Consider the following 16732-nt stretch of genomic DNA (forward strand, 5'->3'; position numbering starts at 1 on the left):
TCAGTCGACCCAGGAGCAGGTGCCTGCAAAAAGATCTGCTTCTAGAAGCCAGGGCTCTCTTAGGTAACATAGTTGTGGCTCCCTGGCAAAAATCCTGGAAACAGCCATGCTTTCTGGTGCTAAAAATGCCCTTTAGGGCCTCCCTGGTGGCACAAGGGGTTAAGACGCAACCTATGAAGCAATCTGCAGCCACTTCAGCATGAGTTCGATACCCAACCAGGGAGCTACTCACATGGTGCAGCAGACCTCTCCTGTCTCCCCGCTGCTCCCCTCAGCGTGTATTTCAGTCAATCTGCCTGTTCTGTTCCCCGCTCTGTCTCTGGTGAATCCCCAATGCCTCTGGCCTGTACCCCAGTTATCGTATGCATAAATAAATAAATCTTTAAAAAAAATGCCCTTTAGGCAAAAGCTGTGTGTACCCCATGGCCGGCACCACTTTAGTCCACGTCACCATCAGCTCCAGCCTGCCCGCCTGACTGGAGTGCTGGCGCCTTGTCCCCTCCACGCTGTTCTCCACCAGACAGCCAGAGTGCACCTCCAAAACTAAGTTCCTGTCACATCATTCCCATGGTGGGAATACTGTTGCCCAACCCACCAGCCCCTCCACTACTTCTCGCTGTCAAGGAAGACCCAGTCCTACCCTTAACTCCTCCGCCAGTGCTAGATGGGATGACTTCGCTCCTCACTCCACAGCAGTTACGTGCCAGATAGATAGACAGACAGACAGATAGTACTGATGATGTCTAGTTTGGGAGAGGCACCTAGCCACCATAGATGATGGTAGGTAGCTAGAGAGCTTTTACTAAATGTGATGACATGGGTGTGGCAAACTATGGAAGAGACTTGCTCTGGCCTTAAAATTAGGAGAAAAAAATAACGGTCCTTTCTGGTAGATCATTAACTAAAAAGACAAAAAAAAATCATAATACTTAAATATTGTCCCAAGAGAGTCTAAACACCTTTGTTTTATTCTTCCTCTAGCAGTTCTCAACCTAACAAGAGTAAGATTAGAACACTGAAATTACCTGTGTTCGCCAACCTGCAGGATGTCAGGGACCCCCAGAAGGATCTCATATCCAAGCCGGCCCTTACAGACAGCTGCCCAAGCCCCTCAATTTCTAGTCGAGGATATCGAAGCCCATTAAATCTTTCAGGAAGGATTATCCGGAATCTGAAGCTAGAAGGTTAGAAATAACTTGTATCCAGACAAGAAGCTCTGGCTGTTCTCACATTCTCATGGCCATATGTATTCTGCCCCACCCCCCAAAAGGTTACTTTCAAACACAGGGTGGAGAGGTTCCTAACTTCTTCCCAAATTCCCAACAAATAGAAAGATACATGCTCAAGTATATAAAAAATTGCATTCAATGAAAATAGTCTGAAAATCTTAGTTAAAAGATAAAACTGAAGAAATAGACTGAACTGTAGTCTGCAGGAAATGCTTTTACATGTAAAGGTGATGATAGTTAAAAGTAAAATCATGAAAAAGTAGATACCATGCGAATTCCAGTTCTCAGAAAGAGTGACAGTATTACATTAGACTAAGTAGACTGCAGATCAGGACTACTACAGAGTTCAATTCCAGAAGCCGGAGCAGAAAACAATTCCATTTACATAGACAAGAATGCAATCCATACATAGAAATCACCAGAACCAAGGAGGTGCCCCTTCCCACATACCTTGCCCTATGCATCTCGTCCATCTGGCTGTTCCTGAGTTACATCCTTTTATAATAAACCAGTAATCTAGCTTTTTAGAAAAAGAAGAAAGGACAGAAGGGAACGCTCCTGGGGCATTTGCAACAAGGAACAGCCTGGTTCAAGTTGACCTGAGAGTCTCCTGGCTCTGTGCCATGGAAGCCATTTTTCCTCTTATTAGATATTGAAGAGATCTCTCCTGTAGGTACATGGTGCCTGCATGCCCACGCACAGCCAGGCAGTCAGGGTTTCTGGGGAGTTACAGGTGGGCGTGACTAGATAGAGGAGGGTGAGTCGTCATCCCAATTTCCCAAGGCCAGACTTTCATTTATTATTTTATAATGGTGCCCTGAATATGCACAAACAGGATTTTTTTTTTTTTTTTTTGAATAAAGGACTCTTTCGCCACAGCTGCCTCCCAAACTACAAGTAATTCTTTGGGAAAGAAATGAACTCTCTGGCCCACAAATCCTCCCACGTGGGCAGTGCGTTCCAGTTCATTGCAGCTGAGGATCCCTGCCCTTCATCTGGCCCTCAGCGCAGACCTCTGGGCAAGACTGTGGTAATAGTGTTTTAACTGTCCTGACTCTCCCTGGTCTATCCAGCCACCAAAACCCACGAAGGTGGCAGGGGCTTCCCTGGGTTGGCAAACTGGCTTTGACAGAAGTTAGTTCCTCTTTCCCTCCCCAGTTAAACCCCAGGTCTCCGCTACACCTCCGTGTCTCCTGCCTCCTACAGTGGCACTACCTTGTGCCAGCCAGGCCACATTTTTCACCTGCCCAAGACTTGTGACTCTGAGCCTCTTGCTGCTTCTGGGCAGGTGCAGATATGACCACAACTTTGGGGCAGCTCACAGAGGGCAGGGACGACCCAGGGTTTTTCATCATCAGGTCCAGAGTGGTGGTGGTGGGGAGATTTGTGATTTGATGCTACAGTAAGTCAGAACCGTCTGTCCTCTGAGCTGCCTCAGCTTCTTCCAGAGCCTAGGTGATCCCGCACGGCTCTCGCCACACCCTGGCCTCCCTATAGCTCCAGCCTTGTTTGCCACTTCTCTTCTGATGGGAGATCTTAGGCAAGTGGTGCCTCCCTTCACCTCTCTCTCCTTGAAGTGGCTGGCACAAGGCCCCAGAGAGGTCCTGCCACCCAAGCCGTCCTGGGCAGCTCAAGCCCAAAGCCAGGCTTTGGGCACAGAACCATACGACGTTTTGTTTTGTTTTTACAGGAGAAAACATGTGCTCCTGAAGACTGTAAGCCAGGCGAGCTTGGCCCTGCGGTCATTTTTTTTCTTCAGCTTTTGTGTAGTTATTTGTGGCTTCGGTTGCTATGGAAAGAAAACACCACTTACCATGACAACTGTAATAGTTTAAGGCGCGCAGCTTGCCTCATGCCACGAAGCTTCAAAACCATCGAAACGTGGAGGGCTTGAAAATCCCTCCTTCACTACAATCAACCAAATATTCTTCTCCCCAGAAATGCCACATGAGTATTCTCCACTTTCTCTGGGTCACCTGTCACGAGAAGCCAACAGACATCACCAAGGAATAACCAAGGCTGGAAGCAAACGAAACTTCAGGACAAATTCAATGAAAATGGTCAGAAGGTGTGAAAGCACAAGTGGAGGCTCCTGGGCTCCTATTCCGCTCCAGAGTGGCCCCATCCCCGCACTTTCTGTCTCTTGGTGCTTTTTACCTCATTTTGCAGAAGAGAGAATCAGACCCAGGAAAGTTAAATAACTGGTCCAAATTGATGGAGCTGGATTCAAAGCCAAGCTGGAGCAGCTCCACCCAGCCTGCTGCCGCCCAGGTCGTCCTGCCACCGGCCCTTGTAGTCAGTCAAAAACTGAGGGTTCGCAGTGACCTTTTTTTTTAAAGCAGAAAATGAACATTTCTTGTTAAAAAAAAAATTGATCCACAGCTGTTGGTCTCCTGGTCAATAGAGCCGGGGAACCGCTGTAGTCCCTTGTCTTCTGCTCCCTCTGCCCTGGGTCAGATCCACAAGGTCAAGTTTCGAGGATGGGTAGCGGGCAGTCCCCCAGGCCCTGCTGAGACCCACTGAGATGGCTATGCAAGTGACAGACACGAGGAGGATGGCAAGCGTGGGGAGATGCTGGGGCCTCTGCGCACTGCTGGTGGGGAAGCAGAAAGGTGCAGCCACGTTGGGAAAAATGTCTGTGGTTCCTGCAAAGCTTCAACAGAGAGCTGGCACAGGGTCGCGTTTTCCCTCCGAGGAGCGTGCTTCAGAAGAGTGACACTTGGGTCCACACGAAATTGATCCAGGAATGCTGTGTGATATTATCCGCAACAGCCAGGAAGTGGAAACCCCGGCGTGCCAATGAACGAATGAATGATAAGGGAAAGACGGCTCTCCACGTCGACAGTGGAGTGTCGTGGTGACGAGCAAAGTACCAAGAGGTGCCACAGGACGGCTGACGCTGCGGGACACGAGCTAGTCACCGAGGGACCAACTGTCTGATTCCACTTCTAGCCCGGTACCTAGGGCGACGGCAAGTGGAACGGAGGGCTAGTGGCCATGGCCCCGAAGAAAGGGGGAGGGGGAGCTGTTTCCAGGGACAGGGGTCCGCTCTTGGAGGCGAAGAGTTCTGGAGCTGGGAGCACAGCAATGACCGTGTGTTTCACGACTGAAGCACACACTTAAAAAGGGAAAATTTTATATGTGAATTATCTATCAATTAAAAATTTGATACGAGAGGGCCTCCCCAGTGGCGCAGCGGTTGAGTGCTGGGCTGTGAAGCTGCCCGCAGCCTCTGCAGCACCAGTTCAATCCCCGGCCACCTGCAAGGGTCCCACATGGCGCGCAGACCTCTCCTGCCGCCCGCTGCTCCCCTCAGCAGTGTACTTCGGTCCTTCTGCCTGCTCTGCTCCCCGCTCTGGCTCCGGTGGATTCTCTCACCCTCCCGCGCTTCTGACTGTACCCAGTGCTTGCATAAATAAATAAATAAACAAACAAACAAATAAATAAATAAATAAAATTTGATACGAGAAAACTAGCCACTAGGAGGAGATGGTGGTGTGTACGTTAGAAACAAAAGGGTAGGCAGGAGAGGAAGTTGATCATTATGGGGAATCATGAAAGGTAGTGCACGGACCTGCCTGGCCAGGGCTTAGCTCATCGTATCGTGGAAGCAACCATCACCGCCACGGTGCCTCAACCCAAGGGTGCGCTTCATGCAAAGCAAAATATACATGTATCCTCATGATTAACTTAGACATCACACTAAATGAGTATAAAACGCAATTGATAATCAGTCATCGCGGCTAACTCGTCAGTGGCTAACTGGAGGGTACTAGGAAACCATTATGATGTGACTATACACTCATAATCTGTGTGAACACAACCCAGCGAGTTACATCACCGAACCCTACTCTTTCTAATAAGATCTGCCTCGTCCAGTTTTATCCAGTTACCATCCATTTTTATCATACCCTCGATAATAGAAATCTCTGCAGACTGCTAATGGCATACTGGGGTAAATTAACAATAACCTACTGGTTTTGTTAGAAGGGCATCAAAGCTCTTGATTTATAGCAAATATGGCAAAAGTTCTTGGCTACCCCGCGCAACAAATCATCACGAGCACTTTAGAAGAAAGAAAGGCGAGGAGATGCTGGGAAAGTGAACTGACTCCGTGGCACTGGGGCTCTGCCCTCCCCAAGTTACTGTTCTCTGAGGTGCAGCTAATGGTCCCCTGAGGGGCGGCTATGTTGAATCTAGCTGGTGAGTCTCTTTGTCTGGCAAGTTTGGCTTCTTTGCTTTTCTTTCTTTTTTTAATTTTCTTTTTTTCTTTTTTTTTTTTTTTTTTTTTTTTGTAGAACTAGGGTGCAGGCCAGAGGTACACGGGTGAGAGGATTCACCAGAGACTGAATGGGGAGCAGAACAGGCAGAACCATGAAATATACTGCTGAGGGGAGCAGCAGGCGAGGCACTTGAGGTCTGCTATGCCATGTGGGTCAGCTCCCTGGCTGGGGATTGAACACATGCTGCAGATAGCTTCATAGTGCTGAGACCTAACCCCCTAGGCCACCAGGGAGCCCCCCTGCTTTTTTCTTTCCAGAAAAGTTATTATTTTCCTTGCACTAAAGAAAATGACCAAGGAGGATACATATGGAGCGAAGCTACTAGGGTCACTCTAGATAGCTGTCAAATTGAAGTAGACCACAGGACAGGAGGGAGCTCAGAGGGAGACATGGACGGATGTGAGATATAGGACATGATAAAAGTGGAACCACTGATGTGGGAAAAGATAATTTACTCAGTAGATGGTACGGGAAAAATAATCTGGTCATTATGTGCAGAAAAATAGGTTTCTAGGTTTTCACTGAACAACCTGTGCAGGTGAATTCCAGGTAGTTTTAAGAGTAATTCTGAAAGGAAAAAAGAGTCACATCAGAAGAAAAATTGCAAAAAAAAAAAAAATTGTCTTTGGAGTAGGGAAAAACTTATGAAACAAGACTCCAAAACTGAAAACATGAGGGAAAGATTAATTAATTTGATTATATTAAATTAGGACTCTCTGTTAATGAAGGGCACCACAGGCAAAATTAAAGACAGATGGGAGAATGGGAGAAAAAAATTGCAATATTTAAAAGCAACCAGGATTGGGCCTCCCCGGTGGCGCAGCGGTTAAGCGCTGGGTTGCGAAGCTGCCCGCAGCCTCTGCAGCTCCGGTTCAATCCCCGGCTGCTCCCCGGCCACCGGAGAAGGGTCCCACATGGTGCGCAGACCTCTCCTGCCGCCCGCTGCTCCCCTCAGCAGTGTACTTCGGTCCTTCTGCCTGCTCTGCTCCCCGCTCTGGCTCTGGTGGATTCTCTCACCCTCCCGCGCTTCTGACTGTGCCCAGTGCATGTATAAATAAATACATAAATCTTTTAAAAAATGATAAAACATGTTTAATAAGACTGCAAGTGAAAACTGGTGAGTTACCCATCCGCTTATCTATCTAAATTTCTCTCTTTAAAAAAAATTTTAAAAATAAAAAATAAAAAAAAAAATAAAAGCAACCAGGATTAATATTTTAAAGGCATCACAAAGATGATAGAAAGCCCGATAGCAACGTGGGCAAACGAGAAAGAAAGAAGACATTTGTAAAAGAGGAAACCCCCAGAGTAAACAAACATGATACTCCAAATCATTCATTTATGCCAATTAAAACATCTAGGTGAAATCACCTTACATCTGTGGGCCTGGGAAGGTGAGAAGGTTAAAGATTGGCAGGCATGGGAAGAGCCCCAGCACTGGACTTGCTCGAGGTTTGCCTGGGGGCGTGGGCAAGGCCAGCCGTGGGGAACAGGGAGGCACTACCCAGCCAAGTCCAGTACACTCGGTGGTGCAGCAGTTACTTTTGTAACTGTGTTCATATGTACGTATGTGTGCATGCATGTGTGTGCATACATATATGTAGTCTCAACTTGCACACACGTTTATCACAGCACCATTATACAGAAGCAATCCAAATGTGCCTCAGCTGAAGAAACAAAAGGGGTCCATCCATAAACGTGATGTTATTTACCCCCCAAACTGAATGGAGTACCCATTCGTGCTACAATATGGATGACTCTTGACGACATTATGCCACATGAAAGAGGCCAGAGACAAAAGGACAATTCGTATGGTGCCAAAGATGAGGTGTATTGATTAGGCCAATCCATGGAGATAGAGAGCATATTGGTGGTGCCAGGAGCTAGGGGCGGGGCAGATGGAACGTGACTGATATTGGGTGTGGGGTTTCTTCTCGGGGATGGTCTCAACTTAGAGCTTCGTAATGGTTGCACGATGGGGCAAGTGTACTAACACCAGTGTGCCTTCTATGGGTGCATTAATGGTGTCGGAAGTATATTACAATAAAGCTGTTATAAGAAAGGAATGAATGAGTGAATGAAATAGACAAATAAAAATATAAGCAGGGCTGTGCATGGCCTCAGGATGATAATGTGCACAGGGACTTACCCCCACCTGAGTCGTGAACATTTACTTTTGTATTGCTTTTGTCTCCTCCCTCTAGAAAGTCAGTTCCATGAGGGTAGGGACTTTGTTTTGTCCACGGCTGTATCTCCAGGGTCTAGGGCAGGACCTGGTACCGACAGTCACATGAGGAAGGGGCAGAGTCAGGAGCATCCCAGAAGAGATGACAGGTCACTTTGCAGAGACCTCTGTAATGTGAAGCAGTGGAGGAGTTTTCAGTAGCTGGAGAGAAACAGATGGGCATTCAGAGAATCCCAAACCTGTCCTGGGTCCCCAGGAATTCCTAAGGGAAGCCAGGGCATGTAGCATAAGGGGAAAGAGTTTTCAGCAAATCGCTCAACTTAACTGCAAAACCAGTTCCATAAAGAAGGATTTCAGACGGTTGCTCAATAGATTCATCTTCCTATGTGACTGGAAAATACACTCTTTAGGAAGGTTACTTTTTCTAAATTTTCTCTATTTGCATTTTGTTCTTTCATGTTCAATTATCATGCATAATTTAGCTGCATGATTTAATTAATCGCCAAAATGCAAAAGTGCAAAATTTTATGTATAAATAATTAGTGACACAGGCAAACACTTGTTACTTTAGAAACTAACAGCTGGTAGCTAATTGTGCTTAGAATTAACTAATTGTAGTTTAGCAACTTCTGGACTTGTTTTATATTCAAAATAGATGACATCTTTTTAATTTAAAAAATTATTCTAAATTTAAAAGAAGAGAACATGTAAGTGAAAGGTTATAATATGATTTTGTAAAACATGCAGAGGAAAACTATGTGGAATAAAATCTAATTAGAACACTAATTAATGTACCATCGAGAGTAGATGAGATGGAGTTTAGAAACTGTTTACTGTTATAATTAACAGATTCCATAAGATTGACAAAGTCCAGTGGGAGGAGATATGGAAACATTCACAGAAAGTAAAACACAGAAAAAACAATGTGAGGAAAATGAATGTGTACCCAGTGCTTCTAGACATCCCGGAGGAGACATGAGCGGGAAAGGGCCCAAACGAAAACCTTTTCGGAAAGGGAGCTAAAGAGAACTGTGGTAACTCAACTGTGGTAACTTGGGTAAGGATTTGGAAGTCCAGGTGTGCAGCAGTGGAGGGACGGAAACGTCTTGCTTCTGTGTTACAGCTAGCCACTGGGCAAGTCATCCTGCTAGCGAGCCAGAAAGTTCTCGCAAAACATCCTGGCAGCATCCATGGACGTTTCATCTCTTTCCCGAGCATCTCCAAAGGGGAAAAAGTCTAAGTGTGAAAGTTCTCCTTACAGGTTTCCACACTATACCAGAGCTTCCAGGACTGGAGAACGCATAGTAAAATCAACATTGCATAATAAGAAGACAAAGTTATGACGATTATACTAAATAGGGAATATAAAAAGACTGCTCCCTTCACTGTCATGTTTGGGGCTTTACAGACAGCAGTTTAAAAGTGTGAGTCATTTCTCATACTGCATCTTTTACTCTGTCGTAAGCGGGAGAAGACTTAATGAGCATCTTGGTTAGAGACAAGATACTTGGGGCAATTTTTTGTTATGGCAACTTTACTGTTTATGGTCGATAACAGCGTGAACACTGCTATGCACATTCTGACTGAAATTGAATCAACTATATTTGTGACAGCTGGATTTTTAAGACTAGCATGCAGATGATTCTTTGAAATCCTGCTATGTTTTAGACAAATCATGTATTTTGGACACAGCTTGCCTGTCAAATAAGAATCTGAATTTTTATTTTTAAATTGTTTGAACCCTCAGCTTCCGGAGGCGCTCGGCTTTCCCTACGTCTCTAACACCAGTCACAGGGACAAACCCTCCTGTGTGGAAAGTTCAGTCCTTGGGAAAGAATTGGTGATAAACCAGGCCTCCCAGGACGGCTAGCTCCAGTAAGAGGATGGTGGAAAGCAGCCGCTGGTCGGCATCGCTGCCCTGGACATCACCCGGGAATCTTTTGACTTTTGCTTGAGTTTTCATTCGCGTTGACCAGTCTACTCTTGGTACGTTCCAACAGCTCCTTTTACTCCCTCAGCTCTTCTATGATGTCTGAGCCAATCTGGTGAGTCTGTGGCCACCGACAGGAATACTCACTACTCTGGGTGGTCCGGTTCAGGCTTGTGCCTCCCAGGAGCAATGCCCTGTGAGACTGGCAGACTCGTGTGACCATTCTTGAAAGCTTACAAGCCCTGTTTCATGTCCCCACATGTGGCTGTCAAAGTGTTACATGGCAACCCCAATGTGACATGGGGTGACCTGATCGTGGGTCCTCACCCTCGGGCTTAAAGGGACTTATGATACAGTTAACAAGTTTGTCTTTCCCCCATTTTTTGCAATTCCCCTTATCTAGCATTAACAGGATTGATGACTTGTCTTTCCCATTTGTTGCAGCTTCCCCTCCCCTTGGGAAGAAAAAAAAGCTGGCGCCCACCGGTTTCCCTGTAGACCCTTAAGGAAAACAAGTTGGCGATCACCCGTCTCTGTGCCTTGACACCTTCCCCTTCCCTTAAGATGAATGAGCTGACACCCATCCATCTCCCTGTTGAGCTGGCGCCCACTTGTCTCTGTGCGGACCCCTTCCCCCTCCCCTTCGCGGATGCCTACCCATCTCCCCCTGTATAAATACCCCTGCCCACTGCCTAAGAGCAGGACGGTGGTTTTTCGGACATGAGTCTGCCTCCCTCCTCATTTGTCGACAAATAAAACCGCTTTCCTTTTCCTCAAACTTAGTTTCCTTTTATTGGCTGAGGGAAACTGAGGCCGGCGTTCGGTAACACTTACAATGAGACCAACTGCAGACACACACAGAGGGTAACAAAGGGTTTATTTACAAAAAGGGGGAAGTGAAGAAAGGACTAACTCAGGGGGAGAGAGAGAGAGAGAGAGAGAGAGAGAGAGAGAGAGAGAGAGAGAGAGAGAGAGAAACTGGTGACTGTGTCCTACCAGTTCCGCTGAGCTGGGACCCCAATAGCAGAGCTGAAAGCCTGCGAAAAACCCAGGACCCCCACGACCCACAGGTCGGGTTCTATCAAACCCGGCAGCTTAACTCCACCCCCAGCTCCCAGCACCCTCCCCTGGGAGGTGGGGACATTGTGGGATTTGCAGTCCCTGTTGTGGAGTTTGGTCAGGACATCTGTGCCCCCAACAAAAAAGGTGTACTTCTCACCTCCTGGTGGAGTTTGGCAAGGTGAAGTTCTGGTAGGTTAAAGGCTTAGGGCTTCCCTGGTGGTGCAAGGGGTTAAGTCTCAGCACTATGAAGCCATCTGCAGTAACTGCAGCATGAGTTTGATCCCCAGCCAGGGAGTTGACCCACATGGCGCGGCAGACTGTGGAACCAAACTTAGCCGAGGTTTCGCCATTTTGTATATCCATTTTGTTAGTCCTTGCACAGCCACATTACGGAGATAGTTTCAACAGTCACAACCCTCACTCCACTTGGTGACAAAAAAGCAGACCACCCCAGCCGCCAATGAGGGCAGTCTTATCCATAAATGGGACAACAGCTCTAACCATCCAATCAGTTTGAAACTATAACCGTGCACGCCAAAATGCCTTTGTAGTAGCCAATGAGTAATTGCCAGCTTGTTTCAAAATTCGCGCCTGCTTGTGACCCTATATAAGACCCCTGCTTCCTCTGTTTGGGGCTCTCAACCTCTGCCGTTGCATCGGTGCGTGTCGTGAGCCCAAACTCGAGCCCGTAATAAACTCCTTTGTGTTCTTGCATCGGCTGTCTGTGTGTCCTTGGGGGCTGCACTGGTCGACGTTGGGCACAACAAGACCTCTCCTGTCTCCCCGCTGCTCCCCTCAGCAGTGTATTTCAGTAGATCTGCCTGTTCTTTTCCCCACTCTGTCTCAGGTAAATCCTCTCACCCCTGCACCTCTGAGCTGTACCCCGGCTCTTGTATGCATAAATAAATAAATAAATCTTTTTTTTAAAAGGTTAGAGGCTTAGACAACATAGGGTTACAGAAAAATAGGGGTGCATAACAGTTCCTCTTCCTTTTTTGCCAGCATATCATTTGTGGGGGTGTCCCTGGCTCTGGCTGTGCCGGAACAGCAGCTGTGGAGGTTCTGGGCACTGGGCCCACTTCTAGCCCAAAGGGTCAGCTGCCCAGCTCTGCAGGCACCAGGGCTACTGGCCCAGGACCAGATGCTTGGGGGTGGGGGCGGGGCAGGGATGTCCTCCAAGAATTGAATGTTTAATCAATCTATATAAATATATCACCTAGATCTATATCTTCAGTGAAAAGCAAAAAACGATACTCCTATCCCTGAATCCCGCTCTGGTGGTATTTACTTTCTTCTCCACTAATTTATTCATAACCATACAAATTAAGCTCGCGGCTTTCATTCTCCATTCACTTTGATTCTATAAACACATATTGACTGTTTACTATTCACGAAGCCACATCTCTTATTGGGAACATTTCATCAGAAATATTTCAGCAGCAGCTTGTCAGAGAGTCTCCTTAGAGAAATGCATAGAATTGCCACTTTACATACAATGCCTTTTAGACTGGGGGAGTTGGTATTTACATATTAATCAAATGAAATGCACTATTCTTCAACCCTTCTCCCCTACCAATTTCTAGTCAAAAGAAACAATTTTTAAATTGAAGTCATATCATTTTTCCAAATGTTTGATATAGCTGTTTTTTTTGTGTCTATATTCTGTTTCCTTTAAATCCCATTCAAATTTCACCCCTGCAATTAAAATCCCCATCTCTTTTGTCTAGCACTTATTTTCTGCTTTTCCCTGACTACCTTGCATATTGATCCATGGTCAGAGACATGGCTTTGTGTTGAATTATCTATTTATGATAATACACATTCTCTAAGGCTTACTTCTCCAGCCAGATGGTAATTTGGCATGAAATGGGAACCAGGCCTGCTATTTCATCGCTTTCCTACAGTCGGGCTGGCAGCAAGAACACAAAAAGGAAATGTGGACCAATTGCTCGATAGCCCTGTGGTATAATCTGCACACAAACTGCAAGCAATTGATACACATATTAACTTCTTAAAATTCTGGAAAAGCTATATAATCAGTCATTCCAAAATGCAGTCAACTTGCAGAAATCATCGTAGAGACCAAGAGTTGTTCTGAAATATTCAGAAGTTGAGCTTAAAGAATGTGTAAGATAGGAACGTTCCTTCCTTGTGTTTACTGCATGGAGGTGGAGAAACAAGTCACCCAGAGCCTGCAGCCAAGAAGAGATAGGAATTCTGTGCCCACAGGATGCTGCCTGCTTCCAAGCTGAGGATTTTCAATTTACTTTAGAACCTGATACTCTCCCCTGAATCGTGTTCACCTATGTCTGTATGCCCACCCTCAAATTCTCATGTACGGGTTACTTAACAAAGGTAAGTCACACCTTGAGACCTACCAAATAGGAAATGTCAGTCTCTCTTCACCCAATTTGTCATCACCCAGAATTCGTCAGTGAAGAATTTGTAATATTTGGCAGTGGAGAAAATTCACAGCTGACCAAGCCCTGCCTAGCGTCAGCCCGGGGAAATATGGCAGAATCAGGAAGAAGCATTTACAAATTCTTAAAATTACCCTCTGTTTACACTTGAATTGGGAAGACTCAACAATTCCTTTCAATTTCAATTCCGCTCAATGGTTTAACCAGAGTGTTTCCATATTGAAAGCATTAAGTGGAATAGCTTCTGGCTGGAAAATACAAACAAGTTTCAGTTACCTCAATCACTAAGAACTAGAGGAGGCCACCCTGCCTGATGAACAAACAATTAGCTTTCTGCATTTGTGGGGTGAGTGAAAAATGGTCTATCAAGCTGCTACCGCAGTATGCATTGCCCTGCATTGCCCATCGAGGAACTGACGATTCCCCAGCCCCACCAGCCACTGAGGGGTAAATGGTCTGTGCCTTAACTTCAGTGTCCAAGTCCCTTTTGGGGGCTGGCTTCCTACAGCCTTGTGCGCTGCCTCGCATTTCCTGGGAGGCTATCAGTTTCCCCTTTGAGGTTTCTCCTTTTCTGACATGAATTCACCATTTTTTCATGCCTACTGCTTAAAAGTGGGTTCATGTGCAACAATCCTCCTGGGGGACTGGGCAGTGTTCCCAGTCGAGCCAAAGAGCAGAAAATGATCCCCCACCAGAATGTCCTCCTGTCCTGCTCCGTCAAATACGCTCTGATTTAGATGGCCCTCCTGGACAATGTTGCGTGTTGGTTTGTTGGTGAACATCACATATCTCTTTTCAACTCTAATTATGTTTATTTGAACTAGTCTTAGTTATGGTCAGTGGTGAAATGTGAAGGCTAATTCCAGCAGATGTTTGAAGGCAGCTCTGCGGGGCGCCTCTACCCAGGAGCCAGGTGGAGGATGAAGGGAAGGTGCCGGAGGTCAGGGGCGGAGGTAAATTGACATCAGCTTCCAAGGAGTGAAAGCAGAATGAAACCAGAGACAGCCGGAGGTCTGCTCCTGGGAACTGAGAAAGATGGAGTGTTGGGGTAGAACCTGCGTGGGGGAGACGCGGCAGGGAGGTAAGGACTGAACGGGAGTGGGGGTGTAACAGGGTGGTCCCCAGGAAAGGGGGAGGTTCCAGGTTCCCTGCCCCACCCAAGGAAGGGTGGAGCTGAGCAGGAAGAGGAGAAGCTCCAGAAGAGAAGGAGGAAGGAAGCAGGATGGAGCAAGGAGACTTGGAGGAGGCGCATGGAGCCTAGAGACACGTGAAGAAACTGCGCTTGTCTTTTGGTCGTGGACGGGGTGACACAGATGTGGGTGAGACCCGTGGGGAGGTGACAATGGCAGCTTTTATCTTGATGTTGATTTTGCTCTTTTCCTTCCGGGCTTGTCTGGTTGTTTGTGACCCATTTCTGTGGGTCCCCACTGGAAGATGCTTTAGACTTGTGGCAGGCTTTGGTGCCTTGTTCTGGGCCGATCCCATATGGATGGAGTTTTACCCACGAGGGGACGGGTAACTTTGGGTGCTTCATTTAGAAACTAGACTCTTTGCCTTACCTGTATTGTTTCCTAGTTTTATTAAAGTTCCTTCCCATTAAAGTCACCTATGTTTTGTGTTGATGCGGCGGATGGCAGAACCCATTTAGAATAGGCAGGTTTGCGGGGGTTTGGGCTGCCCCTCTCCCTGTCCTATAACAGGGGCAGAGCTCTAAAACTACAGTGAGGTGTATGGACGGACTGAGGACAGGCCAGATGCAGCCTGATGGTTGGTTGGCCCCGTGTGAGAGAATGAGGTACAGTAGGGTGTGTGTACTATTTCCCTGCACACGAGTGCACCCACACAATGTCAAATACCATTTTGAAAATGCACCTCCTTGATGGGAAAAACAAGCTGCAGAGAGAAGACTCGGACTGCACGTGCCTTCATCTGGAACAGTGTGATAAAGGGAGGTTCGGGTTCCCTGCCCCACCCAAGGAAGGGCAGAGCTGAGCAGGGGGGAGTAGGCCTGGAGGAGGCTGGCAGAGCCGAGACATGTGAAGAAGCCGTGCTGGCTCCTCAGCCTTTGACTTGCACCAGAGGCCCATGGGGAGGCTGACAAGGGCAGCCTTTGCTTAACTTGGGTTTTGATTTTGCTTTTTCTGTCCCAGACTTGTCCGGCCCCTTTCCTATGGGTCGCCACCAGAAGGCGCCTCAGACGTGGGGCAAGCTTTTGGGCCTCAGGGGCCCTGCTTTGGGCCAACCCTGTTTGGCTGGGCATTTACCAAGAGGGAATGGGTGACTTTGGGTGTTTCATGGAGAAACTATTTTAACCATATTCTTTCTCTTCTCTGTATTGCACACTAATTCTCTGTTGCACACTAATTGCATTAAAGTTCTTTTCTACTGAAGGTCTTACGTACTAAGAGAATATTTTGTCTTTATGTGGCAGATGGCAGAGCCCATTTGGAACAGGCAGTTTTGGGGTTCAGTGCCCCTCATTCTGCCCAATAATACTGCCTGAGGCTGCTTGTGCGTCACCCGTGCCCCATGCATGAAGGGCCCAGGAGCATTCAGTGCCCGCTCATCTCCTGTGCACCAGCTCAGCCAGGACCCTTGCCCCTTTGTTCATTTCAAACTAGATTGATCTGCATCTGAGAGATGTATCTACCAAAGGGGACAGATGATCCATCAGCAGATTCGTGAGCTATTAAGCAGCTAGGACCTCAGAAATACAAAGAGTATTCAAATGAAGGTAACCTTTCTGTGCAAAAAGGTCCCTGCCAATTAAAACTTGGGAAAGTTGTCTTTGTCCCCCTGTGGAATAGCATGCTTGTTAAGTAGGTACCATTCCATTATGCTGAACTTTAAATTGAATATTCAAAATATTTACGTAATACCTCTTCAAACTAAATTGAAAATTTCGAAAACATATATATTCAAATTACACTCTTATTGTGTGAAATTAGAGGACATGGGCAAAGCATTACTTTTGTTAGAGAATAGGAGACCTTTTCATGCAGTAATTTCAAAGGGTCACTTAATCAACAGAGAGATCTCTGGGGTTGTGTTTTGTGCGTGTCACCAACATTACCCTGGTGTTGCATTGGCAACCGCCTGAGGAGTATACATTGTGTGGTTTGAAAACAGGGACTAATAGGAATTGTTTTCTCTATAAATAATACATCAGAAAGAAGATGCAGTCCTTTTCACTATTACATGTCATCATTCTAATCATTTTGGAAGTATTGGACACACATAATCTTTTTCCCTTTTTATGATTATAGAAGCAATTGTGTCTTTGCAGAAAAATGAAAAGTTTGAAGAACAAGTTTTTAAAAAATCTCATTAGGCCGAAGCAGTCCTGACACTCTCTTGATGCATTTCCTTTCATTTGTATTTCTTTTACATAATTGAGACGGCATTGTGCTTGCAATTTTATGTTCTGCTTTCGTGAGTTAAACATAATAAGTTTTTCTTCATGTTATTAAATAAAATTCTGCAAGCTGACTTTAATGACTGTATAATAACGTGTTATACAGAGATACTATAATTTGTGTAAACATGCTTCTACTATTAGACATTTAGGTTGTTTCCCTTTTTCCTTACTATAATGTGATAATCATCTCTGTGCACAAAAGTCT

The 16732-nt window shown here is 46.2% G+C and overlaps 1 protein-coding gene across 1 annotated transcript in view; it reads right to left on the reverse strand.

Annotated features, from left to right (window-relative positions):
• PASD1 (PAS domain containing repressor 1) overlaps positions 1-1147 on the reverse strand; it is a 73866-nt gene extending 72719 nt beyond the window's left edge. The window contains exon 1 of the mRNA XM_037511815.2: positions 1026-1147. The gene's annotated coding sequence lies outside the window, so the exon portion shown is untranslated. The remainder of the gene's footprint in view (positions 1-1025) is intronic.
• Between the last annotated feature and the right edge of the window lie 15585 nt (positions 1148-16732).

The sequence above is a fragment of the Talpa occidentalis genome, unplaced genomic scaffold (genome assembly GCF_014898055.3).
Source record: "Talpa occidentalis isolate TD23 unplaced genomic scaffold, MPIMG_talOcc4v2.1 talOcc4.15, whole genome shotgun sequence".
Lineage (NCBI taxonomy): Eukaryota > Metazoa > Chordata > Mammalia > Eulipotyphla > Talpidae > Talpa > Talpa occidentalis.